Source organism: Engraulis encrasicolus, chromosome 19 (assembly GCF_034702125.1).
Source record: "Engraulis encrasicolus isolate BLACKSEA-1 chromosome 19, IST_EnEncr_1.0, whole genome shotgun sequence".
Taxonomy (NCBI): domain Eukaryota; kingdom Metazoa; phylum Chordata; class Actinopteri; order Clupeiformes; family Engraulidae; genus Engraulis; species Engraulis encrasicolus.
The window spans coordinates 3,158,900-3,173,605 of NC_085875.1; the positions used below are offsets into that span (position 1 = coordinate 3,158,900).

General features: G+C 39.7%; 1 long non-coding RNA gene across 1 annotated transcript; it reads right to left on the reverse strand.

Moving 5' to 3' along the window:
• Positions 1 to 3,711: 3,711 nt before the first annotated feature.
• LOC134469946 (uncharacterized) lies at positions 3,712 to 9,571 on the reverse strand. The gene is made up of 4 exons (XR_010039097.1): positions 9,530 to 9,571; positions 9,181 to 9,236; positions 4,458 to 4,527; positions 3,712 to 4,176 (listed from the first exon to the last, which is right to left on the reverse strand). It is a non-coding gene; the product is annotated as an uncharacterized LOC134469946 (long non-coding RNA).
• Between the last annotated feature and the right edge of the window lie 5,135 nt (positions 9,572 to 14,706).

A 14,706-nucleotide genomic window follows, 5' to 3' on the forward strand; every position in this document is an offset into this window, starting at 1 on the left:
ACAAGTCCAGGGTGGTGTGAGCATAACAACTCCATGTTGAAATTGGCTGAACTTATCCTTTAAGAGGGTGGCAACAGACAAAATTTTGACTAATGGGTTTCCATGGGTTCATATTAGAAAAATGAAGTTGCCACTTGCAAGACAGGATTTCTGGGTGGCAGTCTATGTTGAAAATTCAACACATTACCTCAAAAATATTGGGTGAGAAATATATTTAATTCTGTTTTACCTGTAAAATGAGTTACTTGGCTTGGACCACAGTATCCAGGGGATGTGCAGGGAATAGCTAATTACACAATAACCATCAATACCATAAGCTAGGCTGTGAAGTGTTTCAATTTATTGGGAATCACTCTGAAAATTATGGAAAATTATGGAGGGCCTTCTGTTTTTGTTGGTCCATCGTTAATCAAGAAGAGAGATGAACTATTTGGCTAATGTAACCTACGATATACACTACTCTCCAAAAGAGTTGTCGCCTATCCATCTGTTTGGAATAACAGCTAATAACCTGACTTTCAATTAATCACTTGGCTTCAGAAGTCACTCATAAGAAAGCTACAACCCTCTCGAATGAAAATGAATGTACAAAAATAAATTTCATGCACCAAAGAAAGATTGACCCTGTAATGACCACAGACCTGGCAGATTTTCACAAGACAAAAGTGTTGTCGCCTATCGAACATAATGTGAAAATGAGCAGATAAGTCACTTCAAAACACTTCAAATACGCAGATCGGGTGTCACACTTAATCACTGAATCACTCTCACCTCTCCAGAAAATCAACTTTGGCCTTAGGTGTATGTTTAGGGTCATTGTAATCATGGAAAGCAACACAATGAAAATCAATGGAGTTCAATGAGAGATGGTGACATATTTGCTATACTTCGGCCAAAGTTGATTTTCTGGACAGGTGTGAGTGAATCAGTGATTAAGTAAGACACCCAATCTGGGTATTTGAAGTGTTTTGAAGTGACTTACAGTATCTGCTCATTTTCACATTATGTTCGATAGGCGACAACATGTTTGTCTTGTGAAAATCTACCCTTTCTGTGTTCATTAAATGGTCAATCTTACTTTGGTGCATGAAATGTATTTTTGTACATACATTTTCATTCGGGAGGGTTGTAGCTTTCATATGAGTGACTTCTGAAGCCAAGTGATTAATTCAAAGTCAGGTTATTAGCTGTTATTCCAAACAGATGGATAGGCGACAACTCTTTTGGAGAGTAGTGTAGCTTACCACTACACCACATCTGCACGTAAGACTGAATAGACAAATACAGAATACACCGTAGTGTTAGAGAGGTTGAGGCTAGAGGTGCATCGAAATGAAAATTTGTGGCCGAAACCGAAACGGAATAATAATTAATCACTTGGCCGAATACCGAAACCAAATATTACAATTCAGTTAAAAGTTAGGTTTTTCACTATTTTTTAAATATTGCTTAAATCTACGGCTTACAATAAATGTTTAGACATACTTTTGAAAGAAAATAAATGTGTATTTGAAGTCTTTACATGTTAGAGTATAACTGAAATTAGTTTAATTAATGCCTATTTTCAGTTCATTTTCTAGTCGGCCACTCAATTGGCTTGCGGCTGAAAACCGAAAGTGTCTTTTTTTTGCGTTTTCGGCCAAATATTTTCTGCGGCCGAATTTTCGGTGCACCTCTAGTTGAGGCAGCAGGTGCTGAGAGAGATTATTCCACTGACCTTGAGCGTCTGGAATTGTAGGTTGACCTTTCGCTTCTTCTAAAAAAAATGGCTGCTCTAAAAGACAAAAGACATTGTTAGTGACTTTGTTAGTGTTGGCAAATATGGTCAAAGGAGGATATAGTAATGTGGTCATTGAACAAGGTATCCTGCAGGAGATTTCCCATCAATACATAATCATACATCAGCATTTTCATTTCTAAATCTTATGTCTAAATCTAAATCTAATCTTATTTCCAAATCGTATGTCGTGTACAACAGCATGAAAACAGAGAAATCCCCCCAGAGAAAGAAAATGCCAGAATTACTAGTGCTTACCAGGCGTTCTGTAGAGTGTTATGTGAAGCTTGTGTGTTGTGATCTGCAGTTCAGTCTGGTCGGCTGAAGTGTGAGGAAGAGTGTGCAGACGGCTGCTTTTATAGCAGTAGGAAAGGAAGGAAAGTGAAAGTAGCCTCAACAGCATTGTTTCCCTTTTCATTACTTGTACTTTTTACTTTAAAAGTAGCTCATAAAGTATATTCTTTTGAACTTTTACTTGAACCGGGATCTTCAATTATATATTATAAAATTATTTTATTTATAAATAAATATTTCTAAACCCAAGTATTTATAGGCTACCTTTACATTAGTAGTAAATGTGAATACTTTTATACCTCTAGGTCAGCGGTTCTTAAACTTTTTTTAAAAAAAAACACCCCCTTACCTGTGCCCAATACAAGCAGCACACCCCCAAGCTAAACGCACTAAACAGTGATTTAAGTGATTAATTACAATTATTTTTGCTTGCTACATTAATCAGTACCTTTATAACTTTACATGGGGACCAAAACATGTAATTTGGTTTTGATTTGGCCTAATAATAATGTTCAAGAGCAGAATTTCCGTAACAACCTCAACACAAACAAAATTCGGCGCACCCCCTGACATCACTGGCGCAGCCCCAGGGGGTGCCTGCACCCCAGGTTAAGAACCACTGCTCTAGGTAACATTTTAAGCTAGTTGATGTGATTCTGAGCAGAAACTGTGTTATTGACACGAGGCATGATGAAAAGCCTATACCATACATGTACTCTATCTGCTGAACTGCTGAATGAGCTGAAATAGATTGCTGGCCCAAGTACTTTGGAATTATGTACTAACAGTTTGCATACAGTAACCCTGCCAGGCCATGTGGTGCTAAACTGCCTGCTATACATTTGGTTCGATGCCTTAACTCTGCTCTCCTTCAAAGGTATGCTTATCAGTGCACGCTTCCCTGTCAGCGAACATCCCAACCCTTCAAATCCTGAATGGCCAATGACAGGCTGAGCTTCATTGATTGGCTGCTTGATGATGGGGAGCATTTCATCTTCGCCCCCTGAGTGAAAGTGGCGAAATAAGAGGGCTATTCTATAAATGTAACTATAGAAGTCTATATAATTGCTTCAAAATCTGAGTAGAAGTAAAAAGTATGGTGAAAAAATAATTACAGAAAAATAAGTGGAAAGTATCAACATTTCTTCTTAAGTACATTAATCAAGTATTATGGGCTTTGTTACTCTCTGGTAGGGAGAATGAACGTGTGGTGTGGTGTCATGCAACTCCTTTCCAATGTGCAGCCACAGGGCCAACCGTCACGCACAGCCACCGGATTTCATGTAAGTCAAATGGTTTCACGGTGCACAGGGTGATAAATTACCTTTTATGGTAAATAGACTGAATTTTATATTGCACTCCTTTGAGCAAGCATGCAGGAATATTTGGTCAGGAACTAAATGAAACAATGTGTGATGTTCAAATGTGCAAAAATGAAACTGGAAGATGCACTAGTGGTGTATAGGGAGAGTGAACGTTCGGTGTGGTGTGCTGTGGTGTCATGCAACTTGTTTGTACAGTAATGTGCAGCTGCAGAGCCAACCGTCACACACAGCCACCTGATTTCCTGTAAGTCAGAAGGTTTCACGGCGCACACTACAGTGGCAGTCTATGTTGAGAATTCAACACATTACCTCAATTAGGAACTTAAGAATGTTCTGGCCCCCAAAAAATATAGGGTGAGAAAATATATTTAATTCTGTTTTACCTGTAAAATGAGTTACTTGGCTTGGACTACAGTATCCAGGGAATGTGCAGGGAATAACTAATTACACAATAACCATCAATACCATCAGCTAGGCTATGAAGTTTTCCAATTTATTGGGAATCACTCTGAAAATTAAGGAAAATTATGGAGGGCCTTCTGTTTTTTTTCCATCGCTAATCAAGAAGAGAGCTAAAATATTTGGCTAATGCAACATACGATATAGCTTACCACTACACCACATCTACACGTAAGACTGAATAGACAAACACAGAATACAATTTGCACACCGTAGTGTTAGAGAGGTTGAGGCAGCAGGTGCTGAGAGAGATTATTCCACTGACCTTGAGCGTCTGGAATTGTAGGTTAACCTTTCGCTTCTTCTCAAAACATGGCTGCTCTAAAAGACAAAGGCAAAATAGTTTTAAATTCAACATAACTATGAACTTTGTTAGTGTTGGCAAATATGGTCAAAGGAGGATATAGTAATGTGGTCATTGAACAAGGTATCCTGCAGGAGATTTCCCATCAATACATAATCATACATCAGCATTTTCATTTCTAAATCTTATGTCTAAATCTGAATCTAATCTTATTTCCAAATCGTATGTCATGTACAACAGCATGAAAACAGAGAAATTCCCACAGTAAAAAGAAAATGCCAGAATTGCTAGTGCTTACCAGGCGTTCTGTAGAGTACAATGTGAAGCTGGTTGTCGTGATCTGCAGTTCAGTCTGGTCGTCTGAGGTGCTGAAGTGTGAGGAAGAGTGTGCAGACGGCTGCTTTTATAGCAGTAGGAAAGGAAGGAAAGTGAAAGTAGCCTCAACAGCATTGTTTCCCTTTTCATTACTTGTACTTTTTACTTTAAAAGTAGCTATTAAAGTGTATTCTTTTGAACTTTTACTTGAACCGGAATCTTCAATTATATATGAATATTTCTAAACCAAAGTATCTATACCTTTACATTAGTAGTAAATTTGAATACTTTTATACCTCTAGGTAAGCGGTTCTTAAACTTTTTTTTTAAACAACCCCTTACCTGTGCCCAAGACAAGTAGCGCACCCCCAAGCAAAACGCACTAAACAGTGATTTAAGTGATTAATTACAATGATTTTTGCTTGCTACATTAATCAGTACCTTTATAACTTTACATGGGGACCAAAACATGTAATTTGGTTTTGATTTGGCCTAATAATAATGTTCAAGAGCAGAATTTCCGTGACAACCTCAACACAAACAAAATTCGGCGCACCCCCTGACATCACTGGCGCAGCCCCAGGGGGTGCCTGCACCCCAGGTTAAGAACCACTGCTCTAGGTAACATTTTAAGCTACTGTAGTTGATGTGATTCTGAGCAGAAGCTGTGTTATTGACATGAGGTATGATGAAAAGCCTATACCATACATGTACTCTATCTGCTGAACTGCTGAATGAGCTGAAATAGATTGCTGGCCCAAGTACTTTGGAATTATGTACTAACAGTTTGCATACAGTAACCCTGCCAGGTCATGTGGTGCTAAAGTGCCTGCTATACATTTGGTTCGATGCCTTAACTCTGCTCTCCTTCAAAGGTATGCTTATCAGTGCACGCTTCCCTGTCAGCGAACATCCCAACCCTTCAAATCCTGAATGGCCAATGACAGGCTGAGCTTCATTGATTGGCTGCTTGATGATGGGGAGCATTTCATCTTCGCCCCCTGAGTGAAAGTGGCGAAATAAGAGGGCTATTCTATAAATGTAACTATAGAAGTCTATATAATTGCTTCAAAATCTGAGTAGAAGTAAAATGAATGGTGAAAAAATAATTACAGAAAAATAAGTGGAAAGTATCAACATTTCTTCTTAAGTACATTAAACAAGTATTATGGGCTTTGTTACTTGTAACTCTCTGGTAGGGAGAATGAACGTGTGGTGTGGTGTGGTGTCATGCAACTTCTTTCCAATGTGCAGCCACACAGGGCCAACCGTCACGCACAGCCACCGGATTTCCTGTAAGTCAAATGGTTTCACTTCACGGTGCACAGGGTGATAAATTACTAGGGGTGGGCATAGATTCATTTTTTTAATCTAGATTAATCTCACTGTAATTTTGAAATTAATCTAGATTAATCTATATCAAAATGGCTCATTCAGAAATGGCGCGCTAGCGAAATAATGCCGGAAAAAAACCCTTTTTTTTCCAAAATGCATCTCATTTTCAAAAAATGGTCATGTTGATACTTGGTGATGAAAAAAAACGCACTGCAATATGTGCAAAGTGTGTCCAATAGGAAGCATTTACAGTTATAAGATACTAAAATTTCAAAATGAATAGCGCTATAGAGGCAAATACAGATACATCTATCAAACAATTAGGCTATTTAAACAAAATGACCACAACAATTCAGCATTTCTAATAGAGAGAGAGAGAGAGAGAGAGAGAGAGAGAGAGAGAGAGAGAGAGAGAGAGAATCTGCTACTGACTGTTAAAAAGAGCAGCGGCTCCTTTAAGAGAGGGAGGAGCTCTGCGCACAAGTAAGCTCAGCAGCCCTCAGCAGAGGCAGGCTACTGGATATGTAGAACCAACAGCACTGGCCCACGGCAATTTGGCCTAAACCTGACAGTTGTTCTCAGAGTTAGAATTCCAGAGGCGTTACAACTCGAAATTAATTCAGTTTGCAAAAAAAAAAATCAAGCGCGACAACCGCGAGTTTTATTACCGTCTGACATGAGAATATCTCACTGAGTCGCAAATGCGCCAATGCAACACAAACATTCAGCGAGAGTAGGCTATATTGGCAGTTTTAGTTTGACAATCTTCAAAATGCATATCGCACGGAATATTTTGCAATTATGGCACAGGCAAGATTTCTGGAAGTTGTTTATGTGTTCCATGCAATGCGAGAGGAAATGTAGGCTATGTCGGGCTGGTAGGCTACTCACACACAATAATGTCTCTATGCTTCACCTCAAACAATAACATCTCTTTAGTCTACCACTTATGAAAAAGCACTCAAACAACACCTACCACGGCAGAGGGATTAATGTTTTCAGCATGCAAACACTGTTCATATTTAGTAGGTCTGCTGAAGCAACAGGTGGAGAGGAGAAAGCGACTGGAGCGCAGTCTGAAAGCGTCTGTCAATGGAACGCTATGGTGATGTGCATACCAAAACCCATATTTCGAGAATAGATTAACGTGCGATATTTTATTTATCGCGCGACAAGAGTCTCACATTATCGCAGCACGTTAACGCCGATAACGGCCCACCACTATAAATTACCTTTTGGTAAATAGACTGAATTTTATATTGCACTCCTTTGAGCAAGCATGCAGGAATATTAGGTCAGGAACTAAATGGAACAATGTTTTGATGTTCGAGTGTTAAATGACGGATATCCAAATGTGCAAAAATGAAACTGGAAGATGCACTAGTGGTGTATAGGGAGAGTGAACGTTCGGTGTGGTGTGCTGTGGCTTTGGTGTCATGCAACTTGTTTGTAATGTGCAGCTGCAGAGCCAATCGTCACACACAGCCACCTGATTTCCCGTAAGTCAGAAGGTTTCACGGCAATATTTCTAAACCCAAGTATCTATACCTTTACATTAGTAGTAAATGTGAATACTTTTATACCTCTAGGTCAGCGGTTCTTAAACTTTTTTTTTTTTTAAACAACCCCTTACCTGTGCCCAAGACAAGCAGCGCACCCCCAAGCAAAACGCACTAAACAGTGATTTAAGTGATTAATTACAATGATTTTTGCTTGCTACATTAATCAGTACCTTTATAACTTTACATGGGGACCAAAACATGTAATTTGGTTTTGATTTGGCCTAATAATAATGTTCAAGAGCAGAATTTCCGTAACAACCTCAACACAAACAAAATTCGGCGCACCCCCTGACATCACTGGCGCACCCCCAGGGGGTGCCTGCACCCCAGGTTAAGAACCCCTGCTCTAGGTAACAGTTTAAGCTACTGTGGTTGATGTGATTCTGAGCAGAAGCTGTGTTATTGACACGAGGCATGATGAAAAGCCTATACCATACATGTACTCTATCTGCTGAACTGCTGAATGAGCTGAAATAGATTGCTGGCCCAAGTACTTTGGAATTATGTACTAACAGTTTGCATACAGTAACCCTGCCAGGCCATGTGGTGCTAAACTGCCTGCACCACATCATTTGGTTCGATGCCTTAACTCTGCTCTCCTTCAAAGGTATGCTTATCAGTGCACGCTTCCCTGTCAGCGAACATCCCAACCCTTCAAATCCTGAATGGCCAATGACAGGCTGAGCTTCATTGATTGGCTGCTTGATGATGGGGTGCATTTCATTTTCGCCCCCTGAGTGAAAGTGGCGAAATAAGAGGGCTATTCTATAAATGTAACTATAGAAGTCTATATAATTGCTTCAAAATCTGAGTAGAAGTAAAATGAATGGTGAAAAAATAATTACAGAAAAATAAGTGGAAAGTATCAACATTTCTTCTTAAGTACATTAAACAAGTATTATGGGCTTTGTTACTTGTTACTCTCTGGTAGGGAGAATGAACGTGTGGTGTGGTGTGGTGTCATGCAACTTCTTTCCAATGTGCAGCCACAGGGCCAACCGTCACGCACAGCCACCGGATTTCCTGTAAGTCAAATGGTTTCACGGTGCACAGGGTGATAAATTACCTTTTATGGTAAATAGACTGAATTTTATATTGCACTCCTTTGAGCAAGCATGCAGGAATATTTGGTCAGGAACTAAATGAAACAATGTGTGATGTTCGAGTGTTAAATGACGGATATCCAAATGTGCAAAAATGAAACTGGAAGATGCACTAGTGGTGTATAGGGAGAGTGAACGTTCGGTGTGGTGTGCTGTGACTGTGGTGTCATGCAACTTGTTTGTAATGTGCAGCTGCAGAGCCAACCGTCACACACAGCCACCTGATTTCCTGTAAGTCAGAAGGTTTCACGGCGCACACTACAGTGGCAGTCTATGTTGAGAATTCAACACATTACCTCAATTAGGAACTTAAGAATGTTCTGGCCCCCAAAAAATATAGGGTGAGAAAATATATTTAATTCTGTTTTACCTGTAAAAATGAGTTACTTGTCTTGGACTACAGTATCCAGGGAATGTGCAGGGAATAGCTAATTACACAATAACCATCAATACCATCAGCTAGGCTATGAAGTTTTTCAATTTATTGGGAATCACTCTGAAAATTAAGGAAAATTATGGAGGGCCTTCTGTTTCTTTGTCCATCGCTAATCAAGAAGAGAGCTAAAATATTTGGCTAATGCAAAACTACGATATAGCTTACCACATCTACACGTAAGACTGAATAGACAAATACAGAATACAATTTGCACACCGTAGTGTTAGAGAGGTTGAGGCAGCAGGTGCTGAGAGAGATTATTCCACTGACCTTGAGCGTCTGGAATTGTAGGTTGACCTTTCGCTTCTTCTCAAAACGTGCCTGCTCTAAAAGACAAAAGACAAAGGCAAAATAGTTTTAAATTCAACATAACTATGAACTTTGTTAGTGTTGGCAAATATGGTCAAAGGAGGATATACTGTAGTAATGTGGTCATTAAACAAGGTATCCTGCAGGAGATTTCACATCAATACATAATCATACATCAGCATTTTCATTTCTAAATCTTATGTCTAAATCTGAATCTAATCTTATTTCTAAATCGTATGTCATGTACAACAGCATGAAAACAGAGAAATTCCCACAGTAAAAAGAAAATGGCAGAATTGCTAGTGCTTACCAGGCGTTCTGTAGAGTGTTATGTGAAGCTTGTGTGTCTTGAAGTAGCTCATAAAGTAGCTCATAAAGTGTATTCTTTTGAACTTTTACTTGAACCGGGATCTTCAATTATATATTATAAATTTATTTTATTTATAAATAAATATTTCTAAACCCAAGTATTTATACCTTTACATTAGTAGTAAATGTATATGAATACCTTTATACCTCTAGGTCAGCGGTTCTTTAAAAAAAAAACACCCCCTTACCTGTGCCCAAGACAAGCAGCACACCCCCAAGCTAAACGCACTAAACAGTGATTTAAGTGACTAATTACAATGATTTTTGCTAATATATATAACTTTACATGGGGACCAAAACATGTAATTTGGTTTTGATTTGGCCAAATTATAATGTTCAAGAGCAGAATTTCCATGACAACCTCAACACAAACAAAATTCGGCGCACCCCCTGACATCACTGGCGCAGCCTCAGGGGGTGCCTGCACCCCAGGTTAAGAACCCCTGCTCTAGGTAACAGTTTAAGCTACTGTGGTTGATGTGATTCTGAGCAGAAGCTGTGTTATTGACACGAGGCATGATGAAAAGCCTATACTATACATGTACTCTATCTGCTGAACTGCTGAATGAGCTGAAATAGATTGCTGGCCCAAGTACTTTGGAATTATGTACTAACAGTTTGCATACAGTAACCCTGCCAGGTCATGTGGTGCTAAAGTGCCTGCTATACATTTGGTTCGATGCCTTAACTCTGCTCTCCTTCAAAGGTATGCTTATGTAGGTACAGTCGCGTAAGAATTGGAATTCTTACACGGACCGCACTAGTAATGTAATTGAAGTTGCGTTAATGTATGGGAAGCTGCGTGTGGATTTACTCCTCATGCGGCTATACCAGGAATTGAAGGTAAAAATCTCGTTTGGGAATTTAATTAATTGTGAATTAATTACTATTAATAATCAAATTAATTAAAATGTAATTTAAGGACCGTCTCATAAAATCCTTGGTCAAGGACCGTCTCATAAAATCCTCGGATTATCAATCACAATATTCAACAATAAATTGCTAAACACAGAATTAATAGTAAGTTTTGTACTGGGGTTACTCAGCGGTTCTAAAGTCTGTTATCGGTTCGACTCCCGACCCGCCAGGTTGGTGGGGGGAGTAATCAACCAGTGCTCTCCCCCATCCTCCTCCATGACTGAGGTACCCTGAGCATGGTACCGTCCCACCACACTGCTCCCAATGGGGCGCCACTGAGGGCTAGCTGCCCCCTTGCACGGGTGAGGCATAAATGCAATTTCATTGTGTGCAGTGTGCAGTGTTCACTTGTGTGCTGTGGAGTGATGTGTCACAATGACAATGGGCTTTCACTTTCACTTTCTTTCATATGCGGCCTTGCCTCCTCGTGCTTGTTGTGTACTTGTGCTTGTTTCCTCCCACCGCCTCCTGGCCCCTCCTCCGTGGAGAAAACAATAGTTTCCCAGCTGTCAGCCTAGCCACAACAACTTTTGAGGAACTGTTTTTCACTCACCATCCCAATTGCAAATGAGAAAAAGAGTTTACAATTGAGCTTTTGCAAGATATTGACATATAATGCTGTTGTCAGTGATGTCATCATGACATATTACTTCCTGGTACAAGGAAACAAGCACAAGTGGAGGAGGCAAGGCCGCATATTGTAACGCACTCCAGCTCATTTGGAACATGCTTCACACTGGACTGTAACTAATGAATGCAGGTCGCCCTCTACTGGTGACAGGGTGCATTTACTGTGTCTGCTTGGTTTGTCCACCTCTGGCAGCAACTACGCTGCGCTGCGTCTACACTACACTGAATGCGTTCCAATATGCGACCTTGCCTCCTCCACTTGCGCTTCTCTCCTCGTCCCGCCTCCTGGCCCCTCCTCCGTGGAGAAAACTATAAAGTTTCCCAGCTGTCAGCCTAGCCACAACAACTTTTGAGGGACTGTTTTTCATTCACCATCCCAATTGCAAATGAGAAAAAGACTCTACAATTGAGCTTTTGCAAGATATTGAAACATAATGCTGTTGTCAGTGATGTCATCATGACGAGAAGCAAGTGGAGGAGGCAAGGTCGCATATTGCAACGCACTCAGTTATTGGATCATTTTGGAAAATGATTACGCCCACTTCAGGGATGGTGCATTGGGTCATTTGAGAGATATTTTGTATTGGAAGTTGGTACCTATCATGAAATAAACCCCCCACCCCACCCAAAAAACTAAATCGGACATGTTTTTTGCCCCATTTTCCCCCTTTTATCATTAAAGATACATATAAATGTCTTGAGAGAATACTTTGGTTCACCTGTCAGATGTTGCAATGTTCTAATGTGATAAGGTACATTTACATAATACATTGTGGCTGCTGGTTGACTGCAAGCAAACCGTTGAAATCCGCAGCAGACAGTCATATTCTATCAGTGAGGCGAGCTCAGCTGTGATTGAAGTAGACAACACTATGTTTGGACGTTGGAAAAGTGCTGGGGAATCTGATGAGGTCTTTGACAAGGATACTACAAGGATATACAGTGCCATATACTAGGACAGGGGAGGGGAACCTGTCTCGAGGCCGTTTTATCCGTCCCCCGATATAATTTTGATATTATGCAGCTTCATATGAACTATGACATATTTTGTAAAGGAATCTTAAAATTCAATTTGCAATACAATTAAGTTATATTCAGGGGACCTAGAGAAGGTGGGGTCTGTTGTAAAGGTGGCTGCCTTCAATATAGGCCTTAAGTGCAGGGGGAAATCCTGGTTTGCGTTCATAGTTACGGCCCTTGGAGGACTTTTACGGCCCTTGGAGCAATCTGAAGTGGCACTTCGAATGAAAAAGGTTCCCCACCCCTTTACAGGAAGCATAATGGCAGCTCTACAGCAAATTGAGACCTTACTTCTGTCTCTAGTTGGGTTAAAGCTTGAGGTGCATCATACGTATTCTGGTTTACTGGTATGCGAATCAACATATGCAGGTGAAATGTGGAAACAATCTATCTACTCCTGTCTGTGTAGGCAATGGAGTTAGACAAGGGGGACTCCTATCTCCAGCCCTGTTCAAACAATACATGGACAACCTCTCCAAACAACTGGGGAGGTGTAAGACAGGATGTCTGATAGGAAACATGGTTTTAAACCATTTGATGTATGCAGATGATCTGGCTATTATGTCCCCCAACACTGTTGGGTTTCAGCAACTCCTGAATGTGTGCTCTGAGCATGGGGTTGAGTTTGATGTACAGTATAATGCAAAAAAGACTGTTGTGTTGATATATAGAGCCAAGGAAGATTGTAAAGTTCTAACATTTTATCTGCCAGGGCAATCAATATGTTTATCAAGCAGTACAAAATATCTTGGGCACATTATCACTGAGAAGGGAGCTGATACTGACATATAGACAGAGATGAGTGTTGCATGTATGCACATATGTTAGTAAGACAAGTTGGTTCTGATGATGTGAAAGTAAACTTGTTTCATGCTTACTGTACTCCTATGTATGCAGCCCCATTATGGGTCAGCTGCAAAAAAGACCCTGCGTAAATTCCAAGTAGCATAATGAAGTAATATAATGATTGCTTGACTATATTCATGGAAATCCCTTGAAGTTGCAGTAAAGTATTTTATGACTCAGGGCTAAGTAGGCCTACTTAACAGGCTCTCTTTAAGAAATTGATGTTTAAGTTCATTTGTTGTCTGAAAATCTCTCAAAACTGTATTATAAGGATTCTCACAAGCCCCAGATGTAGCTCTGTCAGATATCAATCATGTAGAAGCACTGGTATGGCTGCCTCTTAAGACTGTCATGACTGATGGTATTTTTCTACATGCGTATGCAACATTTCTTCCCCCTCTCTCCTTCTTTTGATGTCTATTTCATGTATGGAGAATTCAGGGCAATTGGGTCACTTTTTTGCAAGTGAATGGCCCAAAGTGGCCCAATTTGCCTGAATTCACCAATGTCGTATGTCCTCTTATTGGGCCTAGAGCCTGTAATATATATTGGCAGACTGTAAGAATAGTGAATGCATACAAAGGGCAGAACAGGTAAAAACTCTTTTTTTGTGTTCGTTTTTTTCATTTTAAAGAGGGGTGGGGGGTTATTTTCAAGATACAGAGTCACTTTGAGGTGTAACATTTATTCTATTAATAGTGTTAATTAAGTATCAAATGGATTTGAAAGCATTTATGCAACGGTATATAAGCAAACAGTAAAAATAGCTTATGCATACCAGGCGGAATGGGCAGAAAATGTCACTTTTGGGTTATTTTTTTCATTTTCAAGGGGGGGTATTTTCAAGATACAGAGTTACTTTTGGTGTCAAAGTTTTTGTATAGTGTTAATCAAGTCCCAAATGGGCGTGTTGAAATTTGGAACGTGTTCACTCACGGAACTAGCTACTAGTCACAACTGGCTAACCCTAACCACGGGACAGTGTAAAATGAATGGGTGTCAATGGAGTTTTCTACCATTATAATTTTTGTGATTTTTTATATTTTTTTGTCCTGAAATATTAATATTAAGTTCGACGCTAGAAATAATAAGACCCCATTTGAGTAGCGTTTCGATTATTTTGCGCCACTAGGTTATTATATACTGGGTCACAAAGCTCAATTTTTATGGGGCCAAACCCATAAATATTAGCACGATGCTAGCGAGTACAGGTTGAAATCTTCTAACCTGCTGTAAAACTACACACCTGAACGATTTGTCAATATAGCCTATTGTTAAAGGGGTATGCCACTATTTTGGGGCTTATTACAGTTAAAATCGTTGGCCAGGGTTTATATAGGTGGTAAAGTGTCTTATTTTTCATGTTAAGCGTTGTCTTGCTTTAAGACAAGTTAAAAGAGGGAATATGTAGCTAAGCTAGTGAAAGTCAATGTATCCATGTAGCATGCTACAAGGCTACACGGATACATTGACTTTCACTAGCTTAGCGACATATTCCCTCTTTTAACTTGTCTTAAAGCAAGACAACGCTTAACATGAAAAATAAGACACTTTAACACCTTTATAAACCCCAGCCAACGATTTTAACTGTAATAAGCCCCAAAATAGTGGCATACCCCTTTAAACAACAGTCATAGTGCTTACCAGGAATGTTTTGTTGATAATATTTGTGACTGGAAATGGCAGTAGCAATGTATTTAGCAT